The following is a 15,489-nucleotide window of genomic DNA, read 5'->3' as shown; positions in this document are numbered from 1 at the left end:
CTCTGAATAATCTTTGGCAGGATTAACAAGATACATTTTAAGAGTACTTTCTGATAACCTTAGTGGCCATGCTCCCTGGCAGAAGGGTTAAATTAGCCACCTAAGGATGAGCTTTCTTCACTACTGCAAATAGGGCTTTGTCAATTTATGAATTAAGTCTCTCTAATTCTGGTTGAGGACTCTGATTTGTACCACACAAAGTTAAATCGTAGTAAAATTCTGTAGTGTCGTTCACTCTGAAAACCAGCTTTTCACCTACCCCCCTGACATGTACTGGCCATATGACAGGAAACAGGCACTACATCATAGTTAAGCAGAGGAAGCAAAGAACAACTATTGGTCTTGTTTTTTTCACCTCCTAAGGCAAAAGGAGCTATCCATATAACTACTTATATTGAGCTCCAGAACTTTGGTGAAATTTCTAAACCTCTATTTTTGTGAAAATTTGAGAGTCTTTAATGGCCTCGTGTGTTCAAGGCCTTGCTCTGCTGCCTTATTTGACACCATACCTCGGTCATTATGCTATTGCCGAGTTCCACAGTGCAGTAAAGACTCACCAAGCAGCTCTTTCCTGCACACCATCAATGTCTGCCAGAGATTCTTAGGAGTAGTATTACTGTAACCTAGTGTAACAGCTTCAAATGTAGTATTGCAGTACTCTAGGTCTTTGAAATAGAGTTCTGTCCCAGCCATATTATTGTCATTTTAATTTTACTTTCATATACTATACGCATACTGTATTCCTATTTAGGTGTGTTCCAGGCTCTGTTCTCTGGATGTTTTAAAGAGGTGGGGTAGCTATGTTGATCGCTAGATATTACAAAGTGTGGTTGAGATAATGTCTTTTTTTGGACCTGCTTTGGTTGGCGAGGGATACAAGCTTTCCTACTTACCCAGACCCCTTCTTTAAAGGATTAGGTCAGGGAATGTTCTCAGAATGCCACAGCTAATACAAAGCGGAACAGACTGTGTATTAATTACTTACGGTAAACAATGTCAGAGACATTCAATTCACCAACATAATACTAGCTCACATAAGCAACAGCAAATCTGTTTGTTCTCTTCCCCGAGGAACAAGCCTAACTTCTCTTTGGGCAGGCCAGACCTTAAGTTCCAGAGCTCAGTGAAAATTGTATGCCTTGCATGACTATGGTCACTATCAAAAGGGGATCTTGGTTTATATGATGTGGAAAAATAAGTGACTAAGAACATAATTATAGTCCAGAATTTTCTAATTTGAATTTTTGAAGACAGTTAAATGTAATAAAATTCAAGTTTGGTTAAATTGATTCATCAAAAGTAGAGCGAGTTAAAAAGTGTCACATTAGCCTGCCCACTTCAGTATTTCTATGTATTAAGAGCAGGGTGGATTGATTTCAATCAAGGTGATTCAAATCCTGTCCCACAGATAGCACTTCATATATTTCTTCAAACAACAATGCAAATCTGATCACTAAAACATGTCAATGTACATCATTTTACCACATCTAAGAAGATACGCTTTGTGATTTTTTTTTTTTAAAGATAACTTGCTTTTATTTATTAATGAAATAGTACATGATACTCATTATCAGTGTCAAGGGAAGATGCAGCAGCACACTAAGACTGGTAAGAACTAAATCTCTCTCAAACACAATAGCACTAATATTTTATTAAACTAAACCTTAAATGTTACATAAATATTTCACATTCGCATTTGCAGCAGTCTCCTGAGTTGCCAGTTGATAGTTGTCCTTAAACTCTTTTTAATTTTCAAATTTTATTAACTCCGTCAGACAAGTCTCCAAAAACACTAAATATACAGTGTCCTTAACTTCTACAACTAGCTCTCATCTTCTCTACTCCCACTGTTATTTTGATGCACATCTGATTCGGAGTTATCAAAAAAGCTAAATCTGACTGTACCTAGAATGCACTTAATTTTGCAGTCAATTAAGCCGCATTGAAAACAATATAGGATGGGGTTCCTTTAGGAAAGCTGAGTTATGCTGAAGTAAAATAGGCAATAGACTTGTGACATCATCATTATGGTCTGTGTCCATGATCTTCCGAAATAAGAGGCATGCATTACGTAATATAAGAAAATGACACTCAATAGCAACTCTAGATTTTGTAGCCTATAGAGCTAAACGTCTTGCTTGCCTATAGATATATAAATGTATTTCTTTATGGATTTGATTATGTATTTTTTTATAATAAATTACAATGTTGGCAATTTGGTTGAAAGACAAAAGACTATAGGTCACATCCCGTATGTTTAGCTAAGGCAAAGTTAATATTTTTGTCTGACCTTCCACCCAAATAGCAGTTAGCTCGCATATATTTGGGATCTTTCACCTAGGTAGATGGTGATAAGATCGAGGGACTTGCCGTTGCATAAGGGCTTCCAAGAATACCCTCAGACTTAGCAGGTACATTATTACTTAGAAAAACCCAAAATAACTGGTCAAGACACCAGACTGAATAATCAGGTAGGACAGAAATAATAAACATGAGAGACAACCACAAAGGCCCGTGATAATGAATTGACATGTATGACAATAAGTTGAAGTTGGTGATATACTGACCTATTGGGAAATGACACTTCAGTGAGGAAATACAAATAAGGAGTAAAGGAAACATCCTCTACTGAATATGCATCAAACACAAAAGATAATAAAAGTGGCGTCCCAGCCTAGGGTGGTAGAAGGACTTGTAGTCCTTGGGAGGTGCCAGAATGGTGCCCCTGGTGGTGATGGGGAAGGTGCAGGTGATGAGGCAATAACTTTACAGCACCTGGCTCATCAGTATTGGTATGTCTGATACTGTGGGGAATAAGATAACCCAGCTCTCAGTTGCCTTGAATTAATGGAGATAATGGGGTGGGTGGGTGTGTGTGTCTGTGTGTTTTTCCTCCTTTTACCACTTCTGTGGTTTTGCTGCACTAAGTTTCTTCTAACAGGAGCTATTGAGTTAATCATACCTTTTTGTCAGTGGGATCAATTTTAGCGTCGGCTTTGTCAAATATGTTTTAGCTCTTCACTGGTCTAAATCTATGGTTGGTGAAAAGTAAAGATTTAAGATGCGGGGGGGTTGTAAGTACCTCATTCTGTCGCAAATTTCCCATTACACTTTTTAAATGTTTTGATTCAAAATTATTAGCAGCAGAGCCAGCAAAAATCTGCAGAACTATTGAGTTTATCTGGTAAGATGCATGAAAATCTTAAACTGCCTGTACTTATAAATCCAGATGTGTAATATTGCTGATCAAAGAATTCTTGAATGTCGTAAAGACCATACTTAGATTTATAAATACACACACATGCTTCTAGGGAAGTTACATTGAACAAAGACAGACAACTAAATATTGACATTTTAGAAGTACTCCTGTACAAATATAAAATGTTTAAATACTAAGATGAATTGGAATGCCTGGTATTAAATGGGACTATTATATAATAGGCATAGCAGAAACTTGATGGAATGAATATAATCAATGGGACATAATAATATAGGGGCGCAAAATATGAGTGACAATGTCGTGCTGGTTGGGAATTACTACTGTGCCAGAGTATACAGTCAAATATAGTGCAAATCTTAACTGAATAAAGTAGCACCATAGAGACTCTTGGAGAGAAATTCTATGCTTGAATGATAGAGTATAGGAGTTAGGAATATACTATTATTCTCCTAACTAGGATGATGGAGGTGATTGTAAAATGCTCAGACTAAAATAGCTACAAAACCAGAAAATCCAGTAACAGGGGATTTCAACTATCCGCATTTTGACTGGGTACATGTCACATCAGGATGGGATGCAGAACGACTGCTACTTAGAGCTAGTCCTGGAACCCACAAAGGGAGAAGTACTTTTTGATTTAGGAGGGGGAAATGCCTGAGCTCTTCGCCAGAGTAGCATTTAAATTAAGAAAGAGGAACTGCACGAAGAGGACACTAGTTGAGCAGAAATTAACATGAACAGTCATAAGAGTGAAATGCCTGCGAGCTACGAGGAAACTTTTCAAAAACATAATTAGAGGCTCCAACTATATATATTACTCTCTACCCTAAAACACCAAACATATGCCACCATGGCTAAACTGAGCAGAAGAAGCTGTTAGAATAAAAAAGGCATTGTTTAAAAACTTGAAGACCAATCCTTGTGAGGAAAAGAAGAATAAACTCTTGACAGGTCAGTTCCCCCCCCCCCCCCCCCAATCCCAATTCTACTTGAAGAGCAACTAACAAAAGAGAGAGAAACTAAAAGCAAATCAAGCACAGAGGCAGCAATCTGCCAAGGAATACATCGGGCTGCTGGCAGAGCCAGGTGTTGAAGGAGCACTCAGACAAGGCCACTACAGGAGCTAAATGCATTTTCTGCATCAGAGGATGTTTCGGAGATAACTGAGCCGATCTTTTTTGGTGACAGATTTGAGGAACTCTCCTAGATGTACATGTCGGTACAAGCGGCTGATACTGGACAGCAAGAGCTGGATCACTCAATAATTGCCCTGTTCAGCTTCTAAAGCATATGGCACTGTCCACGGTAGGTGGGTGGGGGGGAAGGGGAGGGGGAGGGGGAGGCACGCACGCTACTGGGCTAGGCAGATCATTGACCAAGTATGGGCGTTCTTACATTCATGATGGACCTCTGGAAGGCTGGGAACATCACTTTGCGGAACCAGTGGTGTAGGCATACTTAATTTTGCCCTAGCAGGGAGGGGCTGGGGAAGGGCTAGATAACCTCACAAGTCTCTTCTAGCTCCAATTTGTGTGAGTTGATGACTCAAAATTTTGTGTCCCAAACAAGAGTAAAAGGGGAAATTGAGCGGTGAAGAATCTAGGAGGTGGTAAGCTTCTCGGCTGCTAATATAAGGTTATGGATAAATATAAATTAGACTCTGACGCTTAGCGGCATTGCCCATATATGTCCCTAAAGTCAGGACTGCTGCACTTGGGGTAATACTGCTTAGAAGACATTGTATTATTTAATAAAACCCTTCTTCCACCCACTCCTCACACCTGCATAAACTGAGTGCTGGGTTTTTTCTGTCTGCCTTGGTTTAAAAAGTTGGTGGAAAAATGGCTCAAAAATAGTGTCAAGTAAATCTTTGTTGAAATGGGATGGTTTCCTGATGGCTAGTTTTCTGTACTGCCAATTGTCTATTTGGAAAGCAATCTAAGCCGTGACATTGAGTTGAAATTTCATTTAGTACGTAAGTCCCTGCTCTTTGTGCAAGCAATAAGGGTATTCTAAAGTAGGTGAAGTTAGGATCAGTGTTTCCTGCTGCTCCTGGTTATGTCTGAATCCTATTGATTTTGAGTGAAATAGCGCAATCTGAAACAAAAGTTCCAGTATACTTTTTGTATGGAGGCCAACTACAGCTCCGTACTGACTTGCTATGTGAATAAGCAGACAGTTTCCATTTTAAATTTCTATTTTGCATAAATCGTCTTTTAAAATTCCTCCAGAAGAGGAGAATTAGTTGGTTTGTCTGTTTCTTGTTGCCAGACTGCTGCTGTTACAGAGTTCAAGTTATGCACTCTGATTCTCAGACAGGGATTGACTTGAAAGCCAAGATCCTTTAGGGTACAGACGCCTACGTATTTGGACAATGAAATAATCCAGTTTTTAGCTCGGCAGCCTAGGAGCGTGTTGTCAGACCAAATGCAAATACTGCAGAGCAGCTGGCTTTGTCGAGAGCAATTTCAAGATTTTAGTATTCCATGGCAGCACAAAGTATGTGTTGTGTTTTATTTATTAAACAGCTTTTGAGGCTTATTTTATTTGATGTGAGACTGCTTCATCTACCGTGAAATAAAGATTTTTGGATTATGGAATGTTCATGGTGTACTGGATGATGTCAAGGTATATACTGCGAGGAGGAACAGGCAACAAGGGTTACAAAGGTCTGCTGTTCACATTACTATCCCTTGTTTTCAATGCCAACTCTTGTCTTGGTATGTATTCAACTTGGAACTACTTAATGAATCAGATGCTTAAATTTGCTTTAACAAAAGTCTCTTGCTGGATAAGTTAGCTTTTAGTGTAATGATTGATATAATTTTATTTAAAATTACACATACCATCTTAAAAATGGCTTTGTATAAAATAACTCCGTTCAATGGACTGGTCTAATAGAGTAAAACAAAATTTTAGGTGTTCATTTCTTGAAATATCACTTGTGATCCGGAGGATATCGTTTTAAACATAATGCTGAACAGGAAATCTGAACCGACTGTATGTATGTTAATTGCTGACCCTGAACGCATGTCACTGTGGACTGTAAACTCTGTTGCATTTCAGTGAACACCAGATACTTCCTTAAATTGTAGACCTTGGCTTATTGCAACAGAGGCCTTGGAAACACTCTAGTGTTCTGAATCTTGAGTAGAGAAATCCTGAAAAAACGGTTTCTAAAAAATCCTATTTTAATTTCACACTCTCCTCTTACTGAAGGAGAAACTGGTAATGATAAACCTACAAAGATTATAACCAAGTGTTCTGAAAATGTTTGCTTCTCATGTCTCTATAGTAGTAATTAAGTGACCTGACATAGTAGGTATCCCAATACAATGTAGGATTTACATTTGACTTGAGAACATAACCTTTTTTTGATAAAGGTCCATATCTTTATGTCCTACATCGTGCTGTCCGTATTGAGTTGTCAACTTACAGCTCGTCATGCTTTTTCTTCTTGATTGTTGTGGAGTAAAGAATTTGTTTTCCATTATTTGGACGGGATTTTGGAAATATAAAGTGTTGCATTAATAGTTACCACTTGTCTGTGTTTGGGATGCTTGCTGTGGTATATTAACATGGCTCTGTTTGCTCTGATACAAGACTGAGAAGTTAAAAACAATCTTGTTTTTGTTGAAGCAGTTTAGCGTAAAGCCAATTTTTAAATCAACGTTACTAATTAAATGAGCATTGTCTCTGAAGAGGAAAGACTTATGAGTTCATCTGCTGTATAAGGGTGCACATACACAGCAGGGTAGAAGTCGAATTAAGTTGAGCAATTTAAGTTACGTCAGTTGCGTAGCTTCAGTCGAAATAGCTTCATATCTTTAATTTTTTTTAAAATGAACAACCAAAATTAGCCCTTAAATAGGAGAAGTGCTTACCAATGCAGTTCAGTTTTCTTCAGCCTGCAGGGAGCCCCATTGTTTAATTGTTACAGCAGCGTTAGGAGACTTCAGGGTCCCACTCCCATGGGCACTATGCAAACAAAACGAAAAGACTGTGATTTGCCCCAAGACGATGACAAAGTATGGGCTATGAGAACAGGTGGCGATGGGGAAGGAGGCCATTTTATCTGCAATAAGCACGCTGCTGCTAGTCCTTCATTAAGTGTTTTATAAACAGGCATCCAGTTGGATGTGAGGAAAAGTAACTTGGGGTGTATGTGGATTTTTAAGGGGAGTTTCTCCTACCTAAAGGGGTTGTAGAGCCTTGTTGGGGAGTTTGACAGATGGAAAATAAAGATTGGCCTCACTGGCATGGCTCGAGGGCATAGAGGATTCTGTAAGAAGGGGGGCAGGGCTAAGCCCTTAGGTCCCTGATACAGAATACAAATAGTTCATTCTTCATGTGGTGGAAGAGGAGGAGCTAGTGGAGGATTAACATGCGCAAGAGGGCAATCCAGGAAGCTGTTTGCATCAGTGTTTAGATGAATTTAAGGGCAATGTGGCATTTGTCCAGATCAGAAAGGAATTTTCTGTAGTCAACACAAGAGCGAACGGAGCTGTGTGGAAGTGCAGGAAAGATGGCTTCGGAGACAATATTAGGGTTGCCAACTTGCTAACTTCTGAAAACCAGAACCTCTTCTTCTTCCCACCTTATTTCCCCCAGTCACTGTGCCTCTCCATTACTAATTCTCCCGCCTTCCCCTCCCACCCCCTACATTCCCTTTGGTGCCGGAGTTGTGATCAGAGCTGTAGCTTGCTATGGAGCCTGTTACCTGCCTACGCACAAGATGCAAGTAGGTGGTGGTCTCGGCTGAGCAGATGCTGACGTGGGTTGATGACTCTCCCCCCCCCACCCCCACCCCTGTCGCCCATGGTAACTATGCTCTTGGCGTCTGGTCAGTACATTGGACTGGATGTTTCCAGGTCCCCCCTTTGGACCATACTTTTTACTTGAAAACTGAATACTTAGCAACCCTAGATATTGTTCAGGAAGAAACATCAAGACCTAATGTATGCAAGAAGAGGGTTAGTGGTAGAGTGATACCGGTACTGCAGTACCACCAGCAAACCCTCTTTAGTGTAGAGACAACTTAGACCAGAAAAAGAGTGGTTTTTCTGGCACAGCTCGTGCTAGTTCCCCAAAGAGAATTCTCCAGATGGTGCTTTTTGCCAGTAGTTTCACTGACCAAAAAAGCCATCTGTACAATTCTGTAGAGGCAGTTTCACCTCTAGACTCCCTAGCTGTTGTAAAGTTGGTGATATCCCAATCAGCTTTACTGGCAAAAGATTTATATATAGCTGTGGCCAAACACTTGGACATGAAGTAGATTTGTGGCTCTTGCCCATGTTATCTGTGGGCTTTGTTCTTTCACAAATCAATGCGCTGCTTTTCATGGAACTAGACTTCAAAGCAAGCGTTTACCTTAATGCTTGTGGAGAATGGAGCGCCTTACTTGAAAAATGAAATATTCTGCTTGGATCGTATGAAACCTTTCTCCACAGTCTGCATCACTCCTTCGTGGATCTAGGTCAAGTTTAAAGTGCTGGTTTTGACCTTTAAAGTCCGAACTGGCGTGGCTACCTAACTGATAGATGGGAACTCTTCTGTCCTAGTGCAGAATAAGAGGTTCTTGAGTGGAAGTCCTCTTAGCCATGCCAGTGAGGCCAATCTTGTTCAGGGGCATAAGGCAAAACACCACATTGATATTATATAAAATATATAATATCAATCAACACTAATCATATGCATATGATATACCTCACTCACTCTGCCTTGTTTAGTTACCGACTGGTTGCTCCCCTTTTAAGTTCACTGTCCTGGTGAGTTACATGGGGGAGGGGAGGACCCGGGCTTCTGCTGATCCAGATTGGTGCTCCATTGTTGACGAGATCTGGGATCCCCTGCAAGACACCCTACATTTATAGTTGCTTCCCTCTCATGCAAGTATATACACCGTAGCTGTATCAGTCATCGTATGCAAATCCATGCACTCTAGCTGTGTCAGTGATCTGTGCCGCCTTCTTCTGGGTGTTGTCGTCAATGCTGCCACTTCTATCTTCAAAGAGGGTTTTTGAATTTGCTTCAAAAGGAGGTGCTTGCTTCTGACTCCCCAGGCTCCTAGTCTTCCCCTCTTTAGCTGTTGCAGCTGTTCATCCTCGGAGGTGCTTGCCTTCCACGCCGCATTCATTCAGCAGGGCCTCATTCAAGTCGAAGGGGTAAGATCTAGTCTACTCCTAGTACAGACATTTTCTTTAGCTTGATTATTTCTAAGGACTAAATGTTGTAAAAAGACAATACAAAGTTATATGAAAAGGCTTAATACAGAGACTTCTCTACAGTAAAAGCAAGAGTGAGTGTTCTGTGAGGGCCCTACAGTTCTGGAACATGCTTCCCTCCTCCACACCCAGCACTCTGTCTGACCCTGAGGCATTACTGTGATGCTTATCCTTTCCCTAGGCACTTTACATGAAAGGAATACGTTTGCTAGAAAGAACATAGTGAAGGCAGGGGCTTGGATATTGCTGGACCAGAGCCCTAGCAGCAGGCTGCAACAGTCCAGTAATCTGCTGATGTGGATACACTCCAGGCTTTTCTGAGGTCTGTCTAGGGTTGCCAGGTGTCCGGCATTCACCCGGACAGTCCGATATTTTCAGCTCCTGTCCAGTTAAAAAAAAAAAAAATTCAGAGAATACCGGACACCTAAAATGTCTGGTATTTTCTGAATTTTTCCCTGGACAGGAGGCAAAAATGCCAGGCACCTGGCAACCCTACAAACACTCAGCACCCAGCCTCTCCTCCTCCCCCCCCCCCCAAGCCTCCCCTGGCTCCCAACACCCCCAGTTGCCCCTGACCCCAGCCCCCATGCTTACCTGGTTCCCCAAGGCTGCTGGCCAAAAGACCTAGGGGAAGCAATGCTTTCCCCTGGGTCTTAGTGCTCAACTACTCCTATCCCTCACTTTTAAAGGGGACATGCTGTTTTATTTTAATTTTTTTTGGTGGGGCTTAAGTCCTTTTGTTGAGGGGGGGGGGGACTCTTTGGTCTCCCTCCCTTTTTTCTCCAACATAATTTTTTCCCTTTTTGGGGGGGAAGGGGGATGTTCGAGAATTTTTGTTTCAACCATCTGGCAACCCTAGGTCTGTCAGTAGAGTGGCCAACTTCCCCTGGTCCCTTGACGGGACCTGAAGGAGGGAGTTTGTCTTGAAGGTGCTGGACCAGGGAGGTCCAGCCTGCATTGGCAGTGTGTAGGGTATATGCAACTGTGTGTGTTAGTGGAAAAGCAAGTTGTCAGCACGTTGGAGTATAGCTACATAGAGGAGTGAAAGGCTCCACAGTGGGTAGCTGTGCTAGACCCATTCCCTGAAATGGCGAAGGACTCTGGAAGCAGGACATGGGCATTGTTTGTGCTTGTAGAGAGATGGAACAGTGCCTCGCCATCTGCATTGCTATTTGTACCTGTGCCAAGGGACATGCTTTGTATGTACTCTTAGGCTTGCAGTGTACATGTCTGTAGGCGGCTAGACTGCGCTGAAGCCCTGATCACAGCTGCCTGGGATATGTCTACACAAGGTATAGTCGCGTCACATGAGGTGCAGCCATATTCTAAGCCTGGGGAGGGGAAAAGTAATGGCAGAATTGTTACGTGACGAGAATTCAGCGTGAAGCTAGAAGTAATCCCCCTTCCCCTGCCACCTGGGATTCCTCCATCTCTGCAGCATTTAAGAGTTACCACAGGCGATTTCACTTGAATAAATTAGGCTGACTGGGCTCTGAACCTTTTACAAAAATGGAGTTTTTTGCCTCTTGCCAGTAGGAAGTCTCACCACAAGTAGCCTTGCATGCTAGTAGACATTGATTATTGGTTTAGACACAGATTTTTGCATTATTTATTAGGTAGTTATTAGGTCATCTGCCAACAATTCAGAAGCCTCTTGCTGGGTGTGGGAGTGGAGTATTTTGTCAGAAAAGTGCCGACAGACAGCATTCATGTGGGAACTGTGTTGACAAAGCATTGTCGCTAAAAGCTGCCTAGAGTACACTGGGGTGGGGAACCTTCTGTGCATCAGTGCTCCCTGACCATCCCACCCCCAATCAGCCAGGGACCCACACTCAAGTGAGAAGCAAAGGGGTGGGGTGTGGGGAAAGGGAGTACTGACCTGGTTCATGCCTCTTGGAATGCCAGGTGCTTCTCTCACTGAGCTCTGTGGGAGGGGGGCTCCATGGCTCGGCTGGATTAACGCTTCTGGTAGTAGATTTGGTGGGGTCCCTAGGCTCTGGGATGGGCTAAAAAGTGAGGGGGTCAGTGTGTGGGAGGGGGTTGCTGGGAGCAGGCTGGGTGGTGGTGCAGGATCTGGTGAGTGACCCTGTAGGCTGAGGGTGCACGGTCAGGGTGGGAGGGTGCACGAGTGGAGGTGCAGGAGAGGGTTGGCAGTGGGAGGGGTGTGTGGAAGAGGGGTGAGTAGGGATGCTGGGTCTTGGTGGGATGGAGCAAGTGTCTGTGCCAGCCTGTGTTGGCTTGCTGGCTCCACCTTCATCGCTCCTATTGGTTGGGGGGTCCAAGACTGAGAGTGACGGGCAAGGACCCTGTAAGCGAGTACAAGGGACAGAGCTTCCCTGTGCTGCCATTCCAGAGCTGAGCCCCTCACTTCCTTTCCCCACCAGGCAGAGCCCAAGGGCTGCACGTGGCCGGTGGCTTGTGTGGATCTGGCCAGCCCAGCAGTGGGGAGATGGCGCTTGTGCTCCAGCTTTGCTGCGGATGAAGGCAAATCGCATGTTCCCTACCCCTGGTGTAGACATAGCCTAACACTTTTTGTATTTTTGAAAATAGTTTTCTGCTACAACCCAGAGCCATACTGATTTGTAATGTGGTAACTTTTAAACCATTGACTATAAAATGTCAAGAATTTCAGTCTTATGCAGTTTATTGGCTTACGTTACAGAAAGCAAATCATTGCTCACCTTTTCATGTTCCTAATTGATTCTGCAGACACTTGTGAGCAGCTCTGGTGATTTCAAGAGTACTCTTCCCACAGTTACTCACATGAATCAGAATCTGTAAAATCATAAGTTATGGTTAAATTTAGCTCTCCCATTATGAACTTGCATTTCCAGCGACCAGTTAGTTGATTTGTATATATGCAGTACAAGGCATTAGCTGAAGAGTAGTGTTCCTTGGTTTGGATAAAAGTGTTTGTGCTCTACTGATAGTTACCAATGTGTATTCTGCATGTATTTAAAATCTACATGTAGATTGTTTGGGTTGGGTCTTCATTTGTATTCATGCATTGAAACACGCAGTATACATGGTGTGAGCTGTATCTCACGTGTATAGTACATAATGTGCACGAGAGGCATTAATTGTATTATAAAGTTAGCACTTGATGATCTGCTGTTAAACTTGCTCACTAACTCTTTTAGAAACACAATAACCATTAAGTTGCATAGAATCATAGAGCTGGAAGAGACCTCAGAAGGTCATCAAGTCCAGCCCCCTGCCCAAGGCAGGATCAATCCCAACTAAGTCAACCCAGCCAGGGCTTTGTCAAGCCGAGACTTAAACACCTCTAGGGATGGAGACTCCACCACCTCCCTAGATAACCCATCCCAGTGCTTTACCACCCTCCTAGTGAAATCATTTTTCCTAATATCCAACCTAGACCTCCCCTGCTATAACTTGAGACCATTGCTTCTTGTTCTGCCATCTGTCACTGCTGTGAACAACCTTTCTCCAGCCTCTTTGGAACCTCCCTTCAGGAAGTTGAAGGCTGCTCTCAAATCCCCCCTCACTCTTCTCTTCTGCAGACTAAACAGACCCAAGTCCCTCAGCCTCTCCTCATAGGTCATGCGCTCCAGCCCCCTAATCATTTTGGTTGCCCTCTGCTGGACTCTTTCCAATGCGTCCACTTCCTGTCTATAGTGGGTGGCCCAGAACTGGACACATTATTCCAGATGTGGCCTCACCAGAGCCATATCGTTCTACCGATCAGTATCTTTCTGTATATAAAAAGTTTTTTCTGCCGCATGACAGAATGATGGTAAGAGTAGCGAGCAGGGGGCAGCCCCCAAGTAATTTTAAATATTGAATGTACACTTCTTGTACGTAAAAGTCTATACTTTTGGTACCCAGAGAACAGAGGAGTTATAAGAATTGTGGAAATTAGGTTAATGTTTTAATGGTATAAAAATAATTGTGGAGCTGATTACCGAATCCTGACTTGAAGCTTAAATCATAAAATACTAGGACTGGAAGGGACCACAAGAGGTCATAGAGTTCAATCCCCTGCCCTCATGGCAGGACCAAATACTGTCTAGACCATCCCTGATAGACATTTATCTAACCTACTCTTAAATATCTCCACAGATGGAGATTGCACAACCTCCCTGAGCAATTTATTCCAGTGTTTAACCACCCTGACAGTTAGGAACTTTTTCCTAATGTCGAACCTAAACCTCCCTTGCTGCACTTTAAGCCCATTGCTGCTTGTTCTATCCTCAGAGGCCAGGAAGAACAAGTTTTCTCCCTCCTCCTTATGATACCTGAAAACAGCTATCATGTTCCCCCTCAATCTTCTCTTTTCCAAACTAAACAAACCCAATTCCTTCAGCCTTCCTTCATAGGTCATGTTCTCTAGACCTTTCATCATTCTTGTTGCTCTTCTCTGGACCCTCTTCAGTTTCTCTCCACATCTTTCTTGAAATGCGGTACTTAGAACGGGACACAATACTCCAACTGAGGCCTAACCAGCGCAGAGTAGAGCAGAAGAATGACTTCTCGTGTCTCGCTCACAACACACCTGTTAATGCATCCCAAAATCATGTTTGTTTTTTTTGCAACAGCATCACACTGACTCATATTTAGCTTGTGGTCCACTATAACGAGGGCTTGCCGAACCGCAGTGATCTCCGCTCGCCAGCTGCGCTGTCCAGCGATCTGCGCATGCGCAGGTCGCCTGAACCCAGCTTTTCCGGGTTGCAATCTACTCTCCACGGGCGAGTAGATTGCCTTATTTGTCGAGCCCTGACTATAGCCCCTAGATCCCTTTCTGCCATACTCCTTCCTAGAGAGTCGCTTCCCATTCTGTGTGTGAGAAACTGATTGTTCCTTCCTAAGGGGAGCACTTTGCATTTGTCCTTATTAAACTTCATCCTGTTTACCTCAGACCATTTCTCCAATTTGTCCAGATCATGTTCAACTATGACCCTATCCTCCAAAGCAGTTGCAACCCCTCCCAGCTTGGTATCATCTGCAAACTTAATAAGCGTACTTTCAATGCCAATATCTAAATCGTTAATGAAGATATTGAACAGAGCCAGTCCCAAAAGAGACCCCTGTGGAACCCCACTTGTTATACCTTTCCATCAGGATTGAGAACCATTAATAAATACTCTGAGTACGGTTATCCAGCCGGTTATGCACCCACCTTATAGTAGCCCCATCTAAGTTGTATTTGCCTAGTTTATTGATAAGAATATCATGTGAGACCGTATACAATGCTTACTAAAGTCTAGGTATGACATCCACTGCTTCTCCCTTATCCACAAAACTCGTTATGCTATCAAAGAAAGCTGTCAGATTGGTTTGACATGATTTGTTCTTTACAAATCCATGCTGGCTGTTCCCTATCACCTTCCAAGTGTTTGCAGATGATTTCCTTAATTATTTGCTCCATTATCTTCCCTGGCACAGAAGTTAAACTAACTGGTCTGTAGTTTCCTGGGTTGTTCTTATTTCCCTTTTTATAGATGGACACTAGATTTGCCCTTTTCCAGTCTTCTGGAATCTCTTCGGTCTCCCATGATTTTCCAAAGATGATAGCTAGAGGCTGAGATACCTCAAAGTAGGAATAAGGGATCCTCCGGAAAAGGGCTTATTTCCTGGAGAATCGTGTCTACACTGGCGCTTTTCTCCAGCAAAAACCCCGAGCTGGAAAAAAGCGGCAGCCATGTACAGTAAAACTCCATTAGTCCGGCATCCAATGCTCCGGGACTCCTGATGGTCCGGCACCATCAGGAACCCGGAAGTGCTGGGGCAGCCGGACAGGCTTCCCCCATTCAGCTGCTGCTGAAACTGACCAGCAGCTGAATCGGGGAAGCCGGGAGCAGAGCAGCTGGGGTGCTGCCGGGTTGGTCTGGTAGTGCTGCCCCTCGGGGCTGCGGGACCAACCCGGCAGCATCCCAGCTGCTCTATTGCAGGCATCCCCAATTCAGCTGCTGCTGAAACTGACCAGCAGCGGCTGAATCAGGGACTCCTGGGGCAGAGCCTAACTATCGTAAGGGGGGGCTATGAGGGGTCTGGTGTGGCATCCCCTCCCACCCTACTCCA

The 15,489-nt window shown here is 43.2% G+C and overlaps 1 protein-coding gene across 8 annotated transcripts in view; it reads left to right on the top strand.

Annotated features, from left to right (window-relative positions):
- KLHL13 (kelch like family member 13) overlaps positions 1-15,489 on the top strand; it is a 133,780-nt gene that overhangs the window by 23,679 nt on the left and 94,612 nt on the right. The gene's annotated exons all lie outside the window — the stretch shown is intronic.

The sequence above is a fragment of the Pelodiscus sinensis genome, chromosome 13 (assembly GCF_052426305.1).
Source record: "Pelodiscus sinensis isolate ZL-2025 chromosome 13, ASM5242630v1, whole genome shotgun sequence".
Classification (NCBI taxonomy): domain Eukaryota; kingdom Metazoa; phylum Chordata; order Testudines; family Trionychidae; genus Pelodiscus; species Pelodiscus sinensis.
The sequence above is the reverse complement of the archived record's forward strand: the minus strand, read 5'-3'. Positions and strand labels throughout refer to the sequence as shown.